This window comes from Geotrypetes seraphini, chromosome 6 (genome assembly GCF_902459505.1).
Source record: "Geotrypetes seraphini chromosome 6, aGeoSer1.1, whole genome shotgun sequence".
NCBI lineage: Eukaryota > Metazoa > Chordata > Amphibia > Gymnophiona > Dermophiidae > Geotrypetes > Geotrypetes seraphini.
Window position 1 is genome coordinate 31,076,076 of NC_047089.1, and position 21,791 is coordinate 31,097,866.

General features: G+C 45.4%; 1 protein-coding gene across 1 annotated transcript in view; it reads left to right on the forward strand.

Moving 5' to 3' along the window:
• Positions 1-21,791, forward strand: part of CNTN5 (contactin 5) — a 1,460,727-nt gene that overhangs the window by 370,174 nt on the left and 1,068,762 nt on the right. The window contains 1 exon segment of the mRNA XM_033947995.1: positions 18,184-18,305. The gene's annotated coding sequence lies outside the window, so the exon portion shown is untranslated.

The window sequence follows — 21,791 nt, forward strand, 5'->3', positions numbered from 1 at the left end:
CTTTTTTGCTAAAATGTGCTAGCATGTGAATTAGTTTGTTCTATTCGCACCTGATTACGATATCTGCTTAGTTTAATTCATGAAAGAAATGCACATAGCCAGTGGTTGGGGGGGGGGAGAATAGGTGATATTTTATTTATATTGTTTACATTTTCAATACCACTGCAACCATACAGAACAGAACTAAGGGCTCCTTTTACGAAGGCGCGGTAGCGGTTTAATGCGCATAATACCGCACGCTAAACCGCTGGCTGTGCTAGCCGCTACTGCCGCCTCTTGAGACGGTGGTAGTTTTTAGGCTAGCACGGGGGTTAACGCGTGATGAAAAGTTGCGAGCGCTGAAGCCGCTAACGTGGCTTCGTAAAAGGAGCCCTAAGTTGTTTGCAATCTTTTTTTTTTTTTTTTGGGGGGGGGGAAGGAAAAGAATACCATCGTATAGATAGGAAAGAAACATATCACTCATAGAAGATACAGAGTAGAGTGTAGAGACAGGGCTAGTAGGACAATGATTCTGCACAGTGGCATAGCGAGGGTGGCACCTCTCCCCCTCCCTCTTTTCCACCCTCTGCTCCTTCCCAACCCCACCTGCCACACGCATGTGCCCCTTCCCTCATGTGTCTTTAATTTTCCCAGCGTGAGCAGCATCACAAACTTGCTGCCCGCATTATCGACTCTCCCTCTGATGTCACTTTCTAGGCACGGGTCCCGGAAGTGATGTCAGAAGAGTGAGCCAACACCGACGTGGACGGCAAGTTTATGATGCTGCTCGCTCCAGGAAGACTAAAGAGGTATGGGAGTAGGGAAGGGGCACCCGTGCATGGCAGGGGGAGGTCAGGAAGGAGCCCAGGGCGGACTGCCCCCCCACCCCTCCCTTACTACGCCACTGATTCTGTATGGAATATGGGGGAAATGCCCGTGAAGTGTGTGCATTGAAATGAGTGCACGGTAATTAGGAAACTGTAAGGCCTGGATTCTATAAACAGCGGTTGCCGATCAACCTCTAAACGCCATTTATGGAATCATGCCTAGCAATGCCTGAGCCGACTTAGGCGTCGCTAGGGATCCTAAACATAGGCGCTGCTCTATTAGACCAGCTTTTCGCTCGCCTAATTTGGCAGCACCTATGACGGACGCCTAACGACGCCTAACTCAATCAAGCCTACTCTCCACAATAACCGTCCCTACTTTTTCAAATGAGCATTGTTAGGCATCCTTAGGCATGAGTGGGCGCCTCCATTTAGGCACTGCTAGGTGTCCTGAGAGTTTGGTGCCAAACTAATTAAGCTAATTGGACAAGCCAATTAAAAAAAAAAAAAATTGGCGCAGATTCTGAACTTAGGTGATCCCAATTAGGGTGCCTAACAGCACCTAATGTAAGTGTCCTTAATAGATTATGGCCCTAAGTGCGTCTGCGCTAACTGAATATGCTTAGCATGTGGTAAAGGACTTTTTGGTATGGTAACTGGGAATATGACCTTGGATGTTTCTCGACCTTTCATTGCCTTAGGTGCAAGCTTAAACTGCCAGCTCCTTGGCGACTGGAGAATGTCTCTTGTGGCCTTGATGCAATTTGCCTTGCACTCAGGCTCTTTAGGGACAGGGAAATGTCTATTTTACCCCAATGTAATTTGCCTTGAACGCCACTGTTGACTTTATATAATTGAACTAGCAGGACATAAGCACTGATATTTAAATTAAATTAGTAAATAGATACCCTTTGCATAAAATGGGACCTGCAATAAATAACTTGTATTAGTATGTAGCAATGCAACAAGCAGCTTTTAGTAAATTTATCCCTAAATATAATATTTAATAAATCATATAAGATTAATTTTTTCAAACTGATAGAGGATGGTGGCGGCTTATAGTTGATCTAACTAAAATACTGAGATAAAAGTAGGAAAGGCATTTTATTTCAATGTAGCGATTAGGAAATGTCAGTGTTGGGAATATGCCCCTCTGATATCTTTGTTTTTGCTCAGTATGGGAAGAAACATTTCTCTGTCTGTTTCTGCAGTGTTGCCCTCAGTGTGGTCTTTTTTTCTTGATCTTTGCTTGGATACTTCCATTTTCATTATGTGTTCTCATCCCTTATTAGTTAAGGACCTATCTGTGCTCTCTGCATGGAAATGGTCTATATCAGTGGTCTCAAACTCACGGCCTGGGGGCCCCACGCGGCCCCACCAGGGCCTATTTTGAGGCCCTCGGTATGTTTATCATAATCACAAAAGTAAAATAAAACAGTTTCTTGATCATATGTCTCTTTAGCTATAAATTACAATATTATTATTAAGACTCAGCCAAAAGGAAAGATTTATAAACTATAAAGAGTTTTACCTCATGCAAAATTGTCATTTCTTTAATAAGACATTATCTATTTTTTCCTTAGGCCCTCCAAGTACCTATAAATCCAAAATGTGGCCCTGCAAAGGGTTTGAGTTTGAGACCACTGCTCTATATGTATCTAATTTACTACCATCTCCTTTTACAGAGCCGCAGAAGAGGTTTTTAGCACTGGCCGCGCCCCTCCATAGCCCCAGGTACGTTAGATAGATTGTGAGCCCACCGGGACAGATAGGGAAAATGCTTGAGTACCTGATTGTAAAAACCGCTTAGATAACCTTGATAGGCGGTATATAAAAATCCTAATAAACTTGAATGTTCTGCGCTGCTCCAGCGGTCATAGAGTTCCTATCAGCGTCAGGGCATCAGAGAGCATTCAGCGCCTTCGTAAAAGGACCCCTAAGTTGTGCTCACGTCTTGTGAACGCACCCAAATTTGGACTTCATATATAGAATACTTGGGTTTATGCCCCAGAAAAGTGCTGGTATACGTTTATTTACATTCACTAGAAACATTCCTGGGGGAAAGTTAGAGTGGGGGTTGCAACAGTGCGATTAATTTTGAATTTTCAAAAATAGACGCATTGGTCTCTTCATCTCAAGAAGGGTATAGCAGCACTAGAAAAGGTTCAAAGAAGAGCGACCAAGGTGATAAAAGGGGATGGAACTCCTCTCGTATGAGGAAAGACTAAAAAGGTTAGGGCTCTTCAACTTGGAAAAGAGATGGCTGAGGGGGTGAGATAGGATTGAAGTCTACAAAATCCTGAGTGGAGTAGAACGGGTACAAGTGGATCAATTTTTCACTCCGTCAAAAATTACAAAGATTAGGGAACATACTTTTTAAAACAAATAGGATGAAATATTTTTTGCACTCAGAGAATTGTTAAGATTTGGAATGCATTGCCAGAGATTGTGGTAAGGATTGTGGTAAGAGCGGATAGTGTAGCTAGTTTAAGAAAAGTTTGGACAATTTCCTGGAAGAAAAGTCCATAGTCTGTTATTGAGAAAGACATGGGGGAAGTCACTGCAGGAATGGACTAGAGGCAAAAGACAAACAAGAAGAGATAAACAAGAATCCCCTGCCTAAGAGAGCTAAGTTCTTTATATGAATCATACAAAAAAATTTTAAGCATTTTTGTGGTACCATTAGGCAGTGGCGTACCTAGGGGGGGCGGGGGGGGGGCGGGCCGCCCCGGGTACCAGCCCTGAGGGGGTGTTCCCGGCCTTGCCGCTCAGTCCCCCCCCACGCCCGAAGGACCGCTCGCCCCACTGACCTTCCAGCACACCTATGAAGCAGCCCGCTGCAGGATCGCGACGTCAGCAATCCCTCAGCTGCTTGGGCGCTGCTTCCTGCGCCGCGGTCCCGTCCCTCCTCTGACGTCAGAGGAGGGGGCGGGACCGCGGCGCAGGAAGCAGCTCCTAAGCAGCGCAAAGATAGCTGACGTCGCGATCCTGCTGCGGCTGCTTCATAGGTAGTGCGGGGAGGCCAGGGGGGCGAATGGTCCTTCGGGGTGGGTCGGGGCATCAGGCCTTCAGGGTGGGGCGGGCGGGCGGGCAGGCAGACTTTCAAGGGGGAGGGGGGTGACAGGCAAGCAGGCAGGCCTTCAAGGGGGGGTGCAGGTCTTCGGGGGGGGTGCAGACCTTCAAGGGGGTGCAGGCCTTCAAGGGGGGGACAGGCAGGCAGGCCTTCAAGGGGGGGGACAGGCCTACAAGGGGGGGGGGACAGGCCTACAAGGGGGTGCAGACCTACAAGGGGGGGGGACAGGCCTTCAAGGGGGGACAGGCCTTCAGGGGGGGGTGCATGCCTTCAGGGGGGGTGCCGACCTTCAAGGGGGTGCAGGCCTTCAAGGGGGGGACAGGCAGGCAGGCCTTCAAGTGGGGGGACAGGCCTTCGGGGGGGTGCAGGCCTTCGGGGGGGGTGCAGACCTTCAAGGGGGTGCAGGCCTTCAAGGGAGGGGACAGGCCTTCAAGGGGGGGGACAGGCAGGCAGGCCTTCAAGGGGGGGACAGGCCTACAAGGGGGTGGGACAGGCCTTCAAGGGGGTGCAGGCCTTTGGGGGGGTGCCAACCTTCAAGGGGGGGTGCAGGCCTTCAAGGGGGGGGACAGGCCTTCAAGGGGGGACAAGCAGGCAGGCCTTCAAGGGGGGGACAGGCCTTCAAGGGGGGACAGGCCTACAAGGGGGTGGGACAGGCCTTCAAGGGGGTGCAGGCCTTTGGGGGGGTGCCAACCTTCAAGGGGGGGTGCAGGCCTTCAAGGGGGGGGACAGGCCTTCAAGGGGGGACAAGCAGGCAGGCCTTCAAGGGGGGGACAGGCCTTCAAGGGGGGGACAGGCCTACAAGGGGGTGGGACAGGCAGACCTTTAAGGGGGGACAGGCCTACAAGGGGGTGGGACAGGCAGACCTTTAAGGGGGGATAGGCCTTCAAGGGGGGACAAGCAGGCAGGCCTTCAAGGGGGGGTCAGGCCTTCAAGGGGGGGGACAGGCCTTCGGGGGTGCAGGCCTTCGGGGTGGGTGCAGGCCTTCGGGGTGGGTGCAGGCATTCGGGGTGGGTGCAGGCCTTCGGGATGGGTGCAGGCCTTCAGGGGGGGACAGACCTTCGGGTGGGGGGTACAATCCTTCGGGGAGGGTGCAGGCCTTCAGGGGTGGGGTTTAGGCCTTCAGAGGGGGACAGACCTTCGGGTGGGAGGTAAAGTCCTTCGGGGGGGTGCAGGTCTTCAGGGGTGGGGTGTAGCCCTTCGGAGGGGGGACAGACCTTCGGGGGAGGGGGGGTCCTGGTGTAAAAGTACACAGAGGGAGAGAGGGAAGGGGGGGTTCAAAGATACGTGCATATGCCAGACTTTGGGGGTTAGAAATAATGGGTCTAAAAACAGAGGAGTGGGAGAGAGATGGTGCATAATGGGATTTAGGGAGGGAAGGAACAGAAAGGGAGAGAACTTGGAAACAGGGGATGGTGTGGAGGGGGGATAGAGATACTGGATAGGAGGATAGTTGGGAACAGAAAGGGAGAGATGGTGGATCCTGGGGTGGTGGGGAGTTGAGAAAAGGTGAATCTGTGGATGGAGACAAAAAAAAGGAAAGATGCCAGATCTCCGGGAGAGGGAAGGGAAATGGAAGGGGAGAACAGAGATGGCAGACGGATGGTTAGCACGGAGAAAGGAGACCCTGGCAAGCAAGACAACAAGAGCCTGGGACCAACAAGATTTGAATATTGATCAGAGAACAAAAGGTAGAAAAAATAATTTTATTTTCTGTTTTGTGATTACAATATGTTAGATTTGAAAAGTGTACATGAGACAGCTTGAAATGGGAACTTTTCTATTTTTGTGAATGGCAAGGCTGAGTTCAGTTAAAATATATGCTTTATAAGAAAATATAATAATGTGTTTTATAAAGTTTATAAGCATTGCTGGCATACTCGGTGAGGTGTTCCTAGTGTTGGTGGTGGTGGTAGCATGTCAGTGTGTTGAGAGGAAGAGGTAGTCTGGGAAATTCTGCTGAGCAAACTCTGGGCCCATTTCCACCCCCAGTTAGTCCACTCCACTCAACTGGTTCACACACTGAGTGGGTCTTTGGGTGTTATTTCTGGGTAGTTGTTTTAGAATCTCTTCCAGTGGTTTGTCAGTATCTCCTTCTGGTCCAAGGAAGGAAACTTTGTCAACCTTAGCATTGACCTTCAGAATATGTTTGTAACAGCGCTGCTTGTGTGGCATTAGGCTATGTAGTGATCGAAAGAAAAAAACAGACCTTTGCACATTTTTGCACTATATGGTGGGTGTATGAGGAGATTCATTTCCTGCACAGTTAAGTCCATGTGAAGTTACCTTGTGCTGTATTTGACATCTAGCAAGGTCTCTGTTTGGAAGGAAAGATCTAAGCTTAAAAATGAAGTGGCCAGAAGTTATGTTAAAAGTAGATAGCATAGCTGGTTTTAAGAAAGGTTTGGACAAATTCCTGGAGGAAAAGTCCATTGTCTGTTATTAAGACATGGGGGGAAGCGTCTGCTTGCCCTGGATTGGTGCACTCAGCAGCAACAAATACTAGTTTTGGCTGGCTCTTTCCCCGCATTTCTCCTCTCTTCCCCACGATTTAATATCCAGTTCAGGCAGTAAGTAAATGCATCGGCAGGGGGGGTCTGGTAAGTCTTGGGGGCTGGGGATGGAAGGTGAGAATCAGTTCTGTAGGCTATCAGAAATTTGCTTAATTATCTACTCACACAGAAAAGCAGTAAAGTCAATAGGTTCTCTGAGTGGGAACAACCTGTTTGATCTTGCACTCTTGTGATTGACCAATTGTTTATCACTGTTTAATTTATCACATTGATTAATTTGAGCACACCTGAGGTGTCCTATGATGGTGTGCACTGCAGGCAGAGGAGCCTTATTGTGTAAAGCACTGGAGAATTCTCTCCTCTCGCTTACCTCTCACGCTGAGGACACCCTGCTTCAGTATAATCATTTATATGATTTATCTTATAAACATTATTACGTGGTCTTTTCCTCAAGTGCTGAGACATCAGGTTGTTCCCACTTGGAGAACCTATTGACTTTTACTGCTTTTCTGTGTGGCTTTAACATTTTTGCTATTCAGTATACCTAAACTATTATTCAGTAGAAAAAATTTGGTTTGTTCAATCAAATCCTGTGTGGACATTGGACTTTTATGAGTGAATGTTCTGCTTGATTGAACAAACTAAATTTTTTCTACTGAATAATAGTCTAGGTACAATGAAAGTAAATAGCAAAAATGTTTGAGTAGATAATTAAGGAAATCTTTTTCATATTGCTTGCTTATGGACTGGGAAAAAAGACTGTTCAAGCAAATGTCTCCAGAACTGCTTTAATGGAAAAATGTGATTTTTTTTTTTTTAAGTACTTTGTGAAATTTATTGTTGTTGTGAAATTTATTGTTATACTTTGTTTAAACTTAAAAAGCGGTGTCATTAACAGTGAATCTAATCGAAAAATCGATTCAACAGGGTGAATCGAATCGAATGAAATATTTTTCTCTGAATCGGGCAGCACTATTGGCTACCATGAGAATGGGCTACTGGGCATGATGGACCATTGGTGTGACCCAGTTAGGCTATTCTTATGTTATGTTCTCATCTGTAGGGGCCTTTGTTTTCACTTCTTATTTTAATGTATTTTTTTCCTGGGAACTTATCAGTGTTTTTTTTATAATGGGAACAAAAATGGAAGAGAATTAATGTGTGTGGAATGGGGGGGTAACTAATTTCTTCAGCTAAATAATTCAATCCACTTCAAACAGACATAGGAGAACTCACGCACCATTCACACACCCTCCAACCAAAAACGTCAAAAGAAAAAAACTGTTCGACAACCTCCTAGCCATTCGAGCTGCAACACTTGACCCCCAACTCTACAACCTATTGACCTCGACCACAAACTACAAAACCTTAAAAAAAGAAATAAAAACCCTTCTATTCAAAAAACACATAAAACCAAACTAACATAATCAGAACTGTCCCAAGCATCACCTGCAACTACTCCATATGTACTTCTGATGTCATGACAATTCCGACATAATTTATGTTATGTTATGTTTGGAATAATGGTTACATAAATGAGGTTCAATAAAAGAAAATTTTCACTGCCTGTTTCTATTCTGACCATTTATTCCATTTCATGGTTATTGCAAAAAAAAAAAAATAAAAAAAAAAAATTTTACATGGGGGGGGGGTGTCAAAAAATGATGGGCCCCGGGTGCCACATACCCTAGGTACGCCACTGCCATTAGGCAGGAGGGGGAGAGTGCCGATGAGGTTCTTACCCTATCTAGTGTGGTTGTTGAGTTAATTCACTGATAACACACGGGGATCTGACTGGCCTCTCCTCTTTATTAAGACAATTAACGTTATAAGCATTAGTTTGTCAGAGATAAGTGTAATAGTAGAACGCTTATCATTGTATTTATTTTTCAAAAAGATTGAAGATTACACATGAGAGGTATTTTTGTGGAAGTCACTGCTTGCCCTGGATCGGTAGCATCGAATGTTGCTACTTTTTGGGTTTTGGCTAGGTACTACTGACCTGGATTGGTCACCATGAGAACGAGCTACTGGGCTTGATGGATCATTGGTATGACCCAGTAAAGCTATTCTTATGTAACCACAAAAAAAGGAAGGCAAATTTCAAAGTGAGGTACACTGACATTGCAGATATGTGAACAGTGTGAAACTGTCCTCTTAGGGCTAGTACAGCAACATTTTAATTAATCCCATATGCAAGGGTGTTTAGCACATAGTGCTAGCAGATATCAAAATAAATAGTTTTTTTAATTTGAAAAAAAAAAAAATTATAAAAGAGCATGCAATTTACAAATGTCAGTTCCATTATTTTCCTCTCTTCTGATTAACCCAGAGAAGGATGGCATCATTGTTGATAAACAATCAAAATTATTCAGACTTTTATAGCATCCGAACTCAGAAAAAAATATAATAGCAGTTCATAGAAAATATATCTTTTCTAAATTGTAGGGCAGTGGTTCCCAACCCTGTCCTGGAGGACCACCACGCCAGTCGAGTTCTTGGGATAGCGCTAATGAATATGAATAGAGCAGATTTGCATGCCTCCATTTATATGCAAGACATGGAGGAAGCCACTGCTTGCCCTGGATCGGTAGCATGGAATATTGCTACTCCTTGGGTTTTGGCCAGGTACTAGGGACCTGGATTGGCCACCATGAGAATGGGCTACTGGGCTTGATGGACAATTGGTCTGACCCAGTATGGCTGTTCTTATGTTCTTAAGCCATTGTAACATCACCGATGAGGTTGGCTCTGAGGCACTGTGGAATGAGGCATTATGACATCACAGTCTCAGCTCTGGAATGTTGCTCTCATTGGGGTTCCGGAATCTTGCTATTCTTTGAGATGCTGGAATGTTGCTACTCCTTGGGTTTTGGCCAGGTACTAGTGACCTGGATTGGCCACCGTGAGAATGGGCTACTGGGCTAGATGGACCATTGGTCTGATCCAGTAGGGCGATTCTTATGTTCTTACATGAGCCAAGTATAGGACAATCAAGCCATTGTAACATCACTGATGAGGTTGGCTCTGAGACACTGTGGAATGAGGCATTATGACATCACAATCTCAGCTCTGGAATGTTGCTCTCATTGGGGTTCCGGAATCTTGCTATTCTTTGAGATACTTGAATGTTGCTACTCCTTGGGTTTTGGTCAGGTACTAGTGACCTGGATTGGCCACTGTGAGAACGGGCTACTGGGCTTGATGGACCATTGGTCTGACCCAGTAAGGCTATTCTTATGTTCTTATTAGGGCTATCCCACGAACCCGACTGGTCTGGTGGTCCTCCAGGACTGGGTTGGGAACCACTGTTGTAGGGAGCCAGAGATGCAAAATTTCCAGAGCCCTTTTTTTCTTGCTTCCTTCTCATAACACTACTGGACATTTAGCCCCTTATTCTGTAAATGGTACCCAGAGTTAGCGTTACACTTGTGGGCGTGGTCATAGAATAAGGTCAGTTAAACGCTGAAATTAATTGACTAATTGGCACCATGTATCAATGGAGCTGAACAAGGACACACGTTGATAGGGCTAGTCTCAGCTATGGCGCTGGTCTTAGACCAGAGGGCCGCCGCGTGAGCGGACTGCTGGGCACGATGGACCACTGGTCTGACCCAGCAGCGGCAGTTCTTATGTTCTTATGTAAGTAATATATATTTACATATCTGCTTTACGCCCCTATTCTATAAAAACCACTCCTAATTTATATGGCACACTCCAATACAGCTTATAATGTAGCCAAAGGACCAGTGCAGATGGTACCATAACTAAAACGCGCCGAATAAAGGCGCGAGGACAATCCCGCAACAACATTTGTGCACAGGACAAATGTGTGCCACCGTTTCCTAGGCTTTGAGGGCTTTCCGTTTGCGCGTTGAGTAGAGGTATGGGTGGGGACTCCTCCCAACACCCCCCCCAGTAAACTTACAAGTGCCTGCGCTCCCGTGGTGGGATTGGGGGGGACCCTCCTCCCCAGTACAGTGAAAACCCATTTTTTCGCTCTTTGGGAGTTTTCAGTTTATTTTTTTATGGGGGGGGGTTTCCCCCCACACTCCCCCCAATGGGAGTGCGAGTACTTGTAAGTTTAGTAGTGGTGGTGGTGGTGGTTTCCACACACACCCCTCAGAGCACAAAGGGGAAGCCCTGAAAGGCGGCGCACATCTGTCCTGCACGCAAATGTCGCTGCGGGATTGTCGGTGCACCTTTGTCCGACATGCTTTTGATGGGTCACCATGTAGACACGTATACAGATGCGGACAAGATGAGTAAACGCATAGCTGGGATAAACAGATGAGTGGCTAAACTCTAAGCAAGTTCTTTGTACAATTAGATCAGATCCGCTGGTATAGTAAGGGCAGGAGGCGCCCGGGACGGTGGCGCCCAGCGGTGCGTGCGCCCCTTCCCACCTACATGTTTAGCTTCCCCGGTGCGAGCAGCATCTGCAGCTTGTTGCCCGCAGAGGCATCGGCTTTCCCTCCGATGTCACTTCCTAGTCACCGGACCCGGAAGTGAAGTCAGAGAGGAGTGCCGAGGCTGGTGCAAGCCGCACATTGGAGCTACTGCTCGCACCGGTGAAGAGCTAGAGGCACGGTAGAGGGAGAGTGAAGGTACGCGCGCGGTGGGGGAGGAGTGGGAAGGATCGGGGGAAGGAATTGGATAGGTGCAGCCAGCCAGTCTGGATTGGCCACTGTGAGAACTTGCTACTGGGCTTGATGGACCATTCATTTGACCCAGTAAGGCTATTCTTACGTTCTTGGTGCAGAATGAGTGCATAGTCCCAGGGCCGGATTTAGATGAAAAGAGGCCCTCGGCTATTCCACTTATGAGGCCCTTTCACCTCCCATTTTTAAGTTTGTAAATTACATGAGAGGGAATAAAATACATCATTACTGTGATATATATCAATATGTTAAATGAAACATGTTGTTATTGGTACTAACCTTTATAAAAAATGTGACACGGATCTTGAGGCCCTAGGCTGAAGCCTAGTTAGCCTATAGGAAAATCCGGCCCTGCATAGTCTGTCATCATTCCCCTAATTTGATCTATAACACTCAAAACTGCACACACAAATTTTCAGGATCTCCACCGTGAATATTTATGAGATGGATTTGCGTGCACGGTCTCCGTGAGATGCAAATCTATCTGGTGCATATTTATTGTGGATATCCTGAAAACCTGACCTGGCTTCGGCTCTCGAGGACTGGAATTGCCTACCCCTGCCTTAGGTGAACCCTAGCATCCAGTAACTGGCTTAGAGCAGGGATCTCAAAGTCCCTCCTTGAGGGCCGCAGTCCAGTCAGGTTTTCAGGATTTCCCCGATGAATATGCATTGAAAGCAGTGTATGCACATAGATCTCATGCTTATTCATCGGGGAAATCCTGAAAACCTGACTGGATTGCGGCCCTCAAGGGAGGGACTTTGAGACCCTTGGCTTAGAGGGAACAGTGGAATGGAGTAGAGAATTACAGGGGAAGATCCTGGCCCATTGGAGGGGGAAGTAAAGAGGGTAAGAGGGGATACTTGCCATGGAGAGGGGAAAGAATGTGAGGAAATACAAGTAGGAGAAGGAGAGATGCTGAATTGCAGGAGTGTGTGTGTGTGTGTGGGGGGGGGGGGGGGGGAGGACCTGAGCCACACCTAATAAGGTGTCTGTGTGCCTTGGAGTGGTCCTAGACAATATACTGTATGAACCTATATGCATCCCTATTCTAAGTGCAACTTTTTATAAGATTACCCTCATTATAAATGTAGTCATGTTAAAAAAAAAAAAAAAGACTAAATCCATAATGCAGTAGAAAGTATTTTTTTAAAGCTATGACTAAATGTGAATGTCAAAGATGACCTGTAAGGTTACAAACGACTTCAGTAATCTAAGAATGCAATATTAAATGGGGTTGCACCTAGTGTTGAAATAATACATTTCATTTATGTACACAATTAATTTTCCAGCTTTAACAGTGTCATGCATTTTCGCTTTAGGCTTGCATTTTGTTAATTCTTAACTGCACACAAAGACCGATGCATAAGGTATAATAAATATAATATGGAATAAAAAATTACAAATGTCAACAAGAATGCTTACAATGTGAAATGAGAACAAAATGTTTTCTTGTTTGAAACAGCACTTCTTTTCACAGTTATTTTTTAAATGAAAGTAAAATTAATGGTAACTGGAAAGTAAATCTACCTTAAGAACATAAAAATTGACATACTGGAACAGACCGAAGGTCCATCAAGTTCAGTATCCTGTTCTTATTTGACCTTTCTGTATTGTACTGGAATTTCTCTGTTTGAATTCTTGCAATGAGTTTATATTGATAATGGTTTGGTTTTTTCCTTTTGAACTTTATAAAATTTTCATGGTAAAAAAAGATGAATCAGCCAACATCCGTCTATTTATAGTACAACATCATCCGTCTAGTGGCCCATTTGCAAAGCAGTGCTAAAAAGTGGCCTGTGCTGTTATTTAAATGGGCTTCCCATGCTCTTAGGCCACTTTTAGAGCAGCATTTTCTATTTTCTGAATTAATGGCCAGACACTAAGGCCCGGATTCTCTAAACAGCGCTGTTGTCGGCGGCTGCCTTATAAGCGGCCACTGATCACATGCCACCGCACCCACCCCAAAGCTGGACCTCCTGTCTCAAGGGCCTCTGCTCATAGGTGGACATTGACACGATGACATCACGTGCATCATCATGCTGACATCCACACAAGCGCAGAGAATGATGTGGATCCATGAAATTTACAAGTTATTCCACACTTCTCTTGATACTTTTTGATTCATTTCATATCATTGAAACGAAAAGTATCAAGAAAAAATGTGGAATAATGTGTAAGTTTCATGGCTCCACATCATGCTTTTCATTTTGTGCTCTAGCATTCCTCTCTCTCTCTGGCTGCTCTCTTGTCATATTGTTTCAATACCAGGAAATAATCAAGTGCGATTAGCTCGATGTTTTTCTTTTAATTGGTGTATGTCATTATCTTATTCTCCATTACATATTGATCCCATTTGTATCCCTACCAGATAACTGCATGTTTAAAGCACTCAACCTCTTCTCATGCTTTTGTAGAGTATGCCTTACAGTATTTTGCTTATGCCTGACCTCTCTGCATGATAGAAATATTGAAGAGGATATGTTCTGAGTCTAATCTCTGGCAAAGCCCATGGATAAGGCTTTTTTTCCTCAGAGTGAACTATATTACCAGTGCCCTTTCTGGACTTTCACCCATTCAAGTATTTTTTTTTAATCCAAATAATCATTTTGTGTCCCATCCCCAGAACTACTGCTCAATTTATTTTCTTTTTACCCTCCTATACAACAGTTTTATCACTGTCCCTGCCCCATTCCTGTAAGCTCTGCCTTAACCGCACAAGCCTCGAACACATGATTTTAAAGTGTTTCAGGCTTGTGCAGATGAGAATGGAGCTTGCAGGAATGGGGCAGGGACAGGAGAAGAACTCATGGGGATGGGACAGGAAAATGAGTTCCTGTGGGGACTGGGAAAAATTTGTCCCCATGTCATTCTCTGCTTGGGAGAACAGTATCGAAAATTGAATAAATAAATAGTATGAAAAATTTCAGCCTCTGATAACCAGACCAGAGCTGGTATTGTGATGTCATAATGCCTCATTCCACCAATGCCTAAGAGCCAACCTCATCAGTGATGTCACAATGGCTTCATTGTGCTATTGTTGGCTCACTTTTACTATGTTTTGATTTCTAGAGTGGTGCAGCATAGAGAATGACATGGGGACAAATTTGTCCCTGTCCCTGCAGGAACTCAATTTCCCCATCCCGTCCCTGCGAGTTTTTGTCCCTGTCCCATTCCTGTAAGTTCTGTCATAACCGCACAAGCCTCGGACGCTTATGATTTTAAAGTGTTTGAGGATTTTCCAGATGAGAATGGAGCTTGCAGGAATGGGGCAGGGACAGGAAAAGAGCATAAGAACATAAGAATTGCCACTGCTGGGTCAGACCAGTGGTCCATCGTGCCCAGCAGTCTGCTCACGCGGCGGCCCTCTGGTCAAAGACCAGCACCCTAACTGAGACTAGCCCTATCTGCTTATGTTCTGGTTCAGCAGGAACTTGTCTAACTTCTTGTCTTGAACTTGTCTAACTTGTCTTGAATCCCTGGAGGGTGTTTTCCCCTATGACAGACTCTGGAAGAGCGTTCCAGTGTTCTACCACTCTCTGGATGAAGAAGAACTTCCTTATATTCGTACGGAATCTATCCCCTTTCAATTTTAGAAAGTGCCCTCTCGTTCTCCCTACCTTGGAGAGGGTGAACAACCTGTCCTTATCCTTGAATGTTTCGATCATGTCCCCTCTCAATTTCCTCTGTTCGAGGGAGAAGAGACCCAGTTTCTCTAATCTTTCTCTGTACGTCAACTCCTCCAGCCTCTTAACTATCTTAGTCACTCTTCTCTGGACCCTTTCGAGTAGTACCGTGTCCTTCATGTACGGTGACCATGTATGGGACAGGAAAATGAGTTCCTGCGGGGATGGGGAAAAATTTTGTCATTCTCTACTCTAGATCCTAAAGCCAACTAGATTAATGAAAGCTCTGCTAAAAGAGAGAATAGTAAAGAACCTTTAATTTAAACACCGCCAAGTTTAAACTAAGTGGTCTGTATGTATCTGCATCCTCTCTGATATTACATCTTCAAGAACCTGGATGACATTTGGCCTTCTCCTGTCTTCTGGAATTACCCTTCTCTCCAAAGACCGATTGAACATATCTATCTATGAAGCTACCTCGATGACTATGAACGCCCTTAATATTCTAGGATGTTTCTCATCTGTTTCTTTAGGTTTGTGACTTACTCGTAGCTGCTAGTGCTACCACTAATCATTTCTATAGTGCTACTGGACATACTCGGCGCTGTACATTAAAACATTCAAGAGACAGTCTCTGCTCAATAGAGCTTACAGCCTAATCAAACAGACAAACAGGACAAGTAGGGGGTTAGGGAGTTTCTCAGACATGGGTGCTTTACAGGCGAGTGGAGTTTAGGAGTTAAAAGCAACTCGGCAAAGTGGGCTTTTAGCCTGGATTTGAATACTGCCAGGGACGGAACTTGTTCAGGCTCATTATATACAATCCGTCATCTGATTTTCCAGACTTAGACTAACCTTAAAAAGAAAATTGTACTGTAAAGAGCAATAAAAATAACAATAAGAATAAAATAATTTTGGAGAACCCAAAAGAGAACGAATGAAGTTTCATTAAAAGCTGGAGAGGTGGGATTAGAGCCTGTGAATATACGGAGGAGTCTAACCCGCCTCTTCTACAAAACCGCGCTAGCATTTTTTTAGCGCAGAGAGCCGCGCTGAATGGCCTGTGCTGCTCCCGACGCTCATAGAAACTCTATGAGCCTCGGGAGCCACGCAGGCCGTTCAGCGCAACTCCCCACCCTAGAAACTGCTAGCGCGGTTTCGTAGAAGAGGGGGTAAGTGACACAGTGGGAATAACCTGCTTTCCTGATCTTAGCATTTGTTTCGCAACTCTGCTTTTTCTTTTCCATCCTCCGTATTTCTCTCCTTGTCTCTTTCCACCTTTGTAACTCTTCTGTTCAGCACCTTACTTGTCTCATTCTCCCATTCCCTTGTGGTCCTTTCTTCCTTACCCTGCTTCTTTCATTTTTCTATTTACCATCTAAAATCTCTTTCTTTCTTTTTTTTTTTTTTTTTACAACAATCTCCTTTCAATACCACAATATCTTTTTTTTTTGTTGACTTCCATAACATTGTACTATCTTATTTGATTTCTGTCAATGACACAATACCCTTTTTCTGTGATATTAATGAGAAGTAAACTCTTTCTTTCCAATTACGTTAGTATTTAATTCTTGTAACTCATCTTTCTTCTTTACTGGGGAACTGTGGCCTCAAGTGCCCACAGTGGCGAATGCCCTATAGAAAAAAACCGTTAGGTTGCTGATACCCGCATGGGAAGACTATTTTTTTTTTTTAATCTTTGTTCATTTTCAAAAGCCAACATTAAGTGCAACAGATTAACAAACAAATATTACAATAATCAGCACTCAATACAATCAAATAATATAATAAATATATATAACAACCCCCCCCCTCTCGCACCCTCCCACCCACCCTTCCTGGATGTGCATAACAGAAATGTTCATTTCATACAAAATTTTGTTAATGGATCCCAAATTGCTTTGAATTTATTATAGTGTCCCAATTTTAACAAATTCATATGTTCAAATTTATAAATTTGGCATAAAGTTTCCCACCAAAAACAATAATTTATAGTATCCCAATTTTTCTAGTTTTTCATGATCAGCTGCATAGCAACTCCTGTCATGACAAGAATCAGCCTATTCTGATTTGCATTGATTGGACTTTTGGGCATTAATAATGTTCCAAACAACACAACATCATATGTCAATGACAAAGGAACTTCCAGGATCATAGTAATATGACCCCATATAGATCTCCAAAATTTAAGTATCAAGGGGCAATAGAACAATAGATAATCCAGTGTCCCTATATCGAGATGACAGTGCCAGCATCTGTTTGACTTGGAACTATCTAACTTTTGCAACCGAACAGGGGTCCAGAAAATTCTATACAACAGAAAAAAACAAGGGCTCCTTTTATCAAGGTGTGCTATGGGGGTTAGTGCGTCGGACATTTCATCACGCGCTAACCCCCCAGCAAGCCAAAAACCTAACGCCTCGTCAATGGAGGCGTTAGCAACTAGCGCGGCAGGCAGTTGAACGTGCGGTATTCCGCACGTTAACCACCTACCACTCCTTGATAAAAGGAGCCCCAAGTCTGTCTCATAGATGCTGATGCTGTACATCTCATCCTCCAAGTCCAAATCCGTGGCCATCAAGTAGCAGAAATCTGCTGCTTAATCTCAATGCTCCAAATATCTCTCAAGCTTGTTTTTGGTTTCTTATTAATATAATCAGATATTAATTTATACCACTTGGCTGCCTGATGCCCTAGCAAATCTGTCTGGAAGCACAGGCCCAGCAAGCTATACTGATTTTTAAAATTTTGCCAATCGAGGAACCCCTTGCGAATGGCCTGCTTCAACTGCAAGCACTTATATGCTTGAGATTTTGAAATACCGAATGATTGTTGCAGTCGTGAAAAATCAAGCATTTTCCTATTTGATAGCACATCATCTAGTGTGTGTATATCTGCCTGCAGCCAATGCTTCCAGAAGATCTTAGACTCGACAATTTGAATCTTGGAATTAAACCGTAAGGACTGACATGTGGATTGATGAATCGGAATAGCTGTCAATAACCTGGGATCTGACAGTTTTCAGGGTGGGGATGGGGACTGAGCCCGCGGGGACGGGACAGGGACAAGCTCACGGGGATAGGGCGGGAACGGTGATAATTTTTTTTCCCCCTTGTCATTCTAAATCCACGCATACTGGAGGCCCTCCAGACGTGGCCTGGAAGTTGGGATAAAAGAGATGAGGTTTTGGTGGGGGCGGGACTAGAGGCAGAACAGGGTGAGACTGGGGCGGGTTGGAGGCTGAACAAGGCGGGGATGGGGATGGAATGGGCATGGACATGTATCTGAGTTTGTCTGTCATTAAATATGGTAACCCAATGCATGCTCAGTGTAATTAGCTGTTCAGAGCCTGCGTGTGTCTTGTTAAGGACTCCTGGGTTACAAGCACATTGTATGGATGATAACTCTTCTTTTGAATGGCATTTGAAATAATTGGTTGTGATTTGACAGGTTATTTCAAGCTGATCATATAATCTAATGAAGACATTTTAAATACTTTCTACACAGGTGCTCCTGTTTTCTGATTACATTATGAACAACTAAACATGGTGTAATTTTGGATTACAAATACCTCCAGGAACATATTTGGACTGATCTGAAGCAATCCCTTTGGAAACCTCTTGGAACTGGTAACATACTTTTTAAATAATAATGTGTTATAAGTGTAAGTGTATAAGTGTGTTATAAGTGTTATAAGTGTATAAGTGTGTTATAAATGTGTTATAAGTGAAGTTTCTCCAAAGAAGCCTGTGATTCTATAGTGGGCAGTGATAATGATTGCGCACCAATTCTGACTATTGCTAAATATTGCCAAATGTGCAAGTGCTTGGGTTTTTTTTTTGTTTGTTTTCATTATTTGTAGATGCGTACACAAGTAAATCGTGATATAGAAGCCCCTTAATGGTGAAAACTAAACACACGGGCAGAAAGCAAGGCCACATTTGATAAGACTACTTTTAGAAAAATCTCCTTGCTTTGTTGTGCCTGAGCCTTTCAGCTGTTGTCTCCTATTTACATATTTATACCACAGTGGCGTCTTGGTGAGGGCGCTGGCACCTCTTCACCCCCGCTCCTTCCCACTCCTCCCCCCACCGTGCATGCTCCAATCTGCTCCTCACGCCGGTCTCGGTGTTCTCCTCTGACATCCCCTGACAAAATGATAGGAGGTTTGCGCCAGAAGACGTATGAGGAGAGACTGGAAGCCCTGAATATGTATACCCTAGAGCAGGGATAGGGAACTCCGGTCCTCAATAGGCCCAGTAGGCTTAGGCCCCCTCCTGTTGGTGGGGCCTTAGGCATATGGGCTGGGTTGGGCCCATGTGCCTAAGGCCTTGCCCATAGGAGGGGCCTAAGCCTACTGGGCCTATTCCGGTTGGCCCAGGCGTCTCAGGCCCCACCTGTGGGCAGAATTTGAGCCACCTGGGCCAATCAGGTCCTAAGGCCAGCCATTCAACGGATGGCTGATCTGTCGGATGGACGGGCTTGGCACCCGTCCGTCCGACCAATGTTTTTGAAGGTACGGGGAGGGGGGTCATGATGTCGGCGGGGGTGTCGCGGGTTGGCGGGGGGCGATCGGGGGTTCAGGGGGAGCCCTTGCGTCTAGGGCAGGAAGGCTTGGGCTCCTTCCTACCTGATCATGTCGGGGGGGGGGGGTCGGAGGTGCCACGGGGCAAGAGGGCTTGGCCTCCCTCTTGCCCCAATCTTCATTGGGGGTTCGGGGGTGCCGCGGAGCAGGAGGGCTTGGGCTCCCTCTTTCTCTGATAGTGTCGGGCAGTTTGGGGGTGCCATAGGGCAAGAGGGCTTGGGCTCCCTCTTGCCCCAATTGTTGTAGGGGGGGATTCTGTAACCGGTGTTGTTTTTGACAGACACCGGTTACAGAATCCAGCTTATAGGCGAAGGACTGGCTCCTCCTTTGCCTAAAAGCTCTTGTTTTGGTCGTTTGGGACTTAGGCTTTTTTTAGGTTGATTATATGGTGTTAGTGTAGACGTAGTGGTAGTCTGGGTGTTTAAACAGCTGAACGTAGAGGCAGGCCATTATCAAAAAAAACCTCCTTTTGGACTTTTTTTTGATAATGGACATTTTCTATGCTTCTACTTTCAACGTTTAAGGCCTTAGGCCAAAAGGGGACTTAGATGGTTTTTTTTTTTTTATTATACCCCTCCACCTTTTCTCTAAATACCTGACTAGCTGACTTATTCAAATATACGATTATGTTTATCGTTTATAATCTTTTGTAAACCGCGTAGAACTTTTTGGTAAAGCGGTCTATAAGTATAATGTTACGTTATATTGACACAGGCGGGCACACCAAAGCACAGCACACGTCGGGTCCATTAATAAATTGAAGTTTGATTGCCCAAACTTAAAGGCCTCTTTGTGCTTGTACTTTGGGTCACTCTCTCTCTGCTTTTTTACCTTCTGCTTGGGCAGTGACAGGTCACCAGGAAAACTGGGCCTCATGATGCAAGAGAATTAGTCTTTATTGTGTAGGGTGAGCTAGGGTACGGCAAGGTTAGAGATAATGTGTTAGATGGTGTCAGTTTTATGTCTTAGATACAAGGGTAGAGTCCCTGGTCAGGATTTTGGCAGTAAAGCTGTAGTTTTTACATTCCACTCAGTCTCTTTATTGTTTTCTCTTGCTATTGAGGCATAGGGTAAGAAAGGCAAAGGTTGCAGATGTACCAGTTACTGAAAAATGTCAGCAAATGTGTCAAAATTTACAAAAAAAAAGAACTAAAAATTAGCACAATTGTTTTTTTCTGCACGTTGATATTGAGCTGGAGAACTGGTTCTTTCTCCCCCTCTCTATTGAATCTTCTCTGAGCTTGATATCCTTTCTATGGAGCAACGGGTTGAGTTCCATGAGTCAGCACTTTCCTTGAGCAATACATTCTCCCTCATACTGCTTTCCTAGGATTAGTTTGGCTTCATGCTTCAGGTTTCTCTCTTCTTTCTGTCATATCTGCTAGGGCACAAGTGTTCCTTCACACAGTTAATTTGAGAGACTGAAATCATGCTCAATTATACCCTAGCTAAGGAGTGAGGTTCATTACTGTCATGGTATGTACAAAGCTAACCTGTTTGGAAAGAAAATGAATTCATCATGTTTTTTTTCCTAAAATTAGACTATGGATTTTTAAAATCTCTGTTCCTAGTTCTATAGTAAGGGCTCTTCTCTGCTCTGTAGCAAAACTTTAAGAGGCCCTCCAGTGGCGTACCTAGGTGGGGGGGGGGCGGTCCGCCCCAGGTGCACGCCCCAAGGGGGTGCATAGGAGAGAGCTGGACGGGGGACCCACGGAGTTAAATACATCTTGAGCCGCGAGGCTCGTCTTCTGTTCCTACCTGCCCTGCCGCTCACATATAGCTGATCGGAAGTCTTCCCCGATGTCAGCGCTGACGTCGGAGGGAGGGCTTAAGCAAAGCCTGCCCTCCGACGTCAGCGCTGATGTCGGAGAATACTTCCGGTCGGCTATTTGTGTGCGGCAGGGCAGGCAGGAAACAGAAGACAAGCCTCGCGGCTCGAGCTCCGTTTTGCTGAGAAAGTTGCAAATATGGGCTGGGAGGCAAACGCGGAACACAAAAGGGGGGAGGGAGTGCGTTTTGGACATAAGGCATGAACTTGGGAGAGAGGAAGGGAGGGAAAGAGATGCTGAGGTGGGGGATGGAATGGGTTTTTGGACACAGAAGGCATGAACTTGGGAGAGAGGAAGGGAGGGAAAGAGATGCTGAGGTGGGAGATGGAATGGGTTTTTGGACACAGAAGGCATGGACTTGGGAGAGAGGAAGGGAGGGAAAGAGATGGTTGTGTACACGGGGAATAGAAGAAAGGAGAATTTTTGGTCATAGGGAGGGAGTGAGGTACAGATAGTGACATACCAAGGTGAGGGTGGGTGGGGGGGGCGATCCGCCCCGGGTTTACGTCCCAAGGGGGTGCACATCTGGCCACCCTCCAGTGTTCTCCTTAGGCCGGCAAACTGCGGCTCTTTAGCCACTTGAGTGCCACCGCCGCCATCGGGAACAGGCCGGCGCCGAGTTCTCCCTACTTTTCCCTGTGGGGCCGACCAACTCTCGCCACCCGCATCAATTCTGACATCGGAGAGGATGTTCTGGGCCA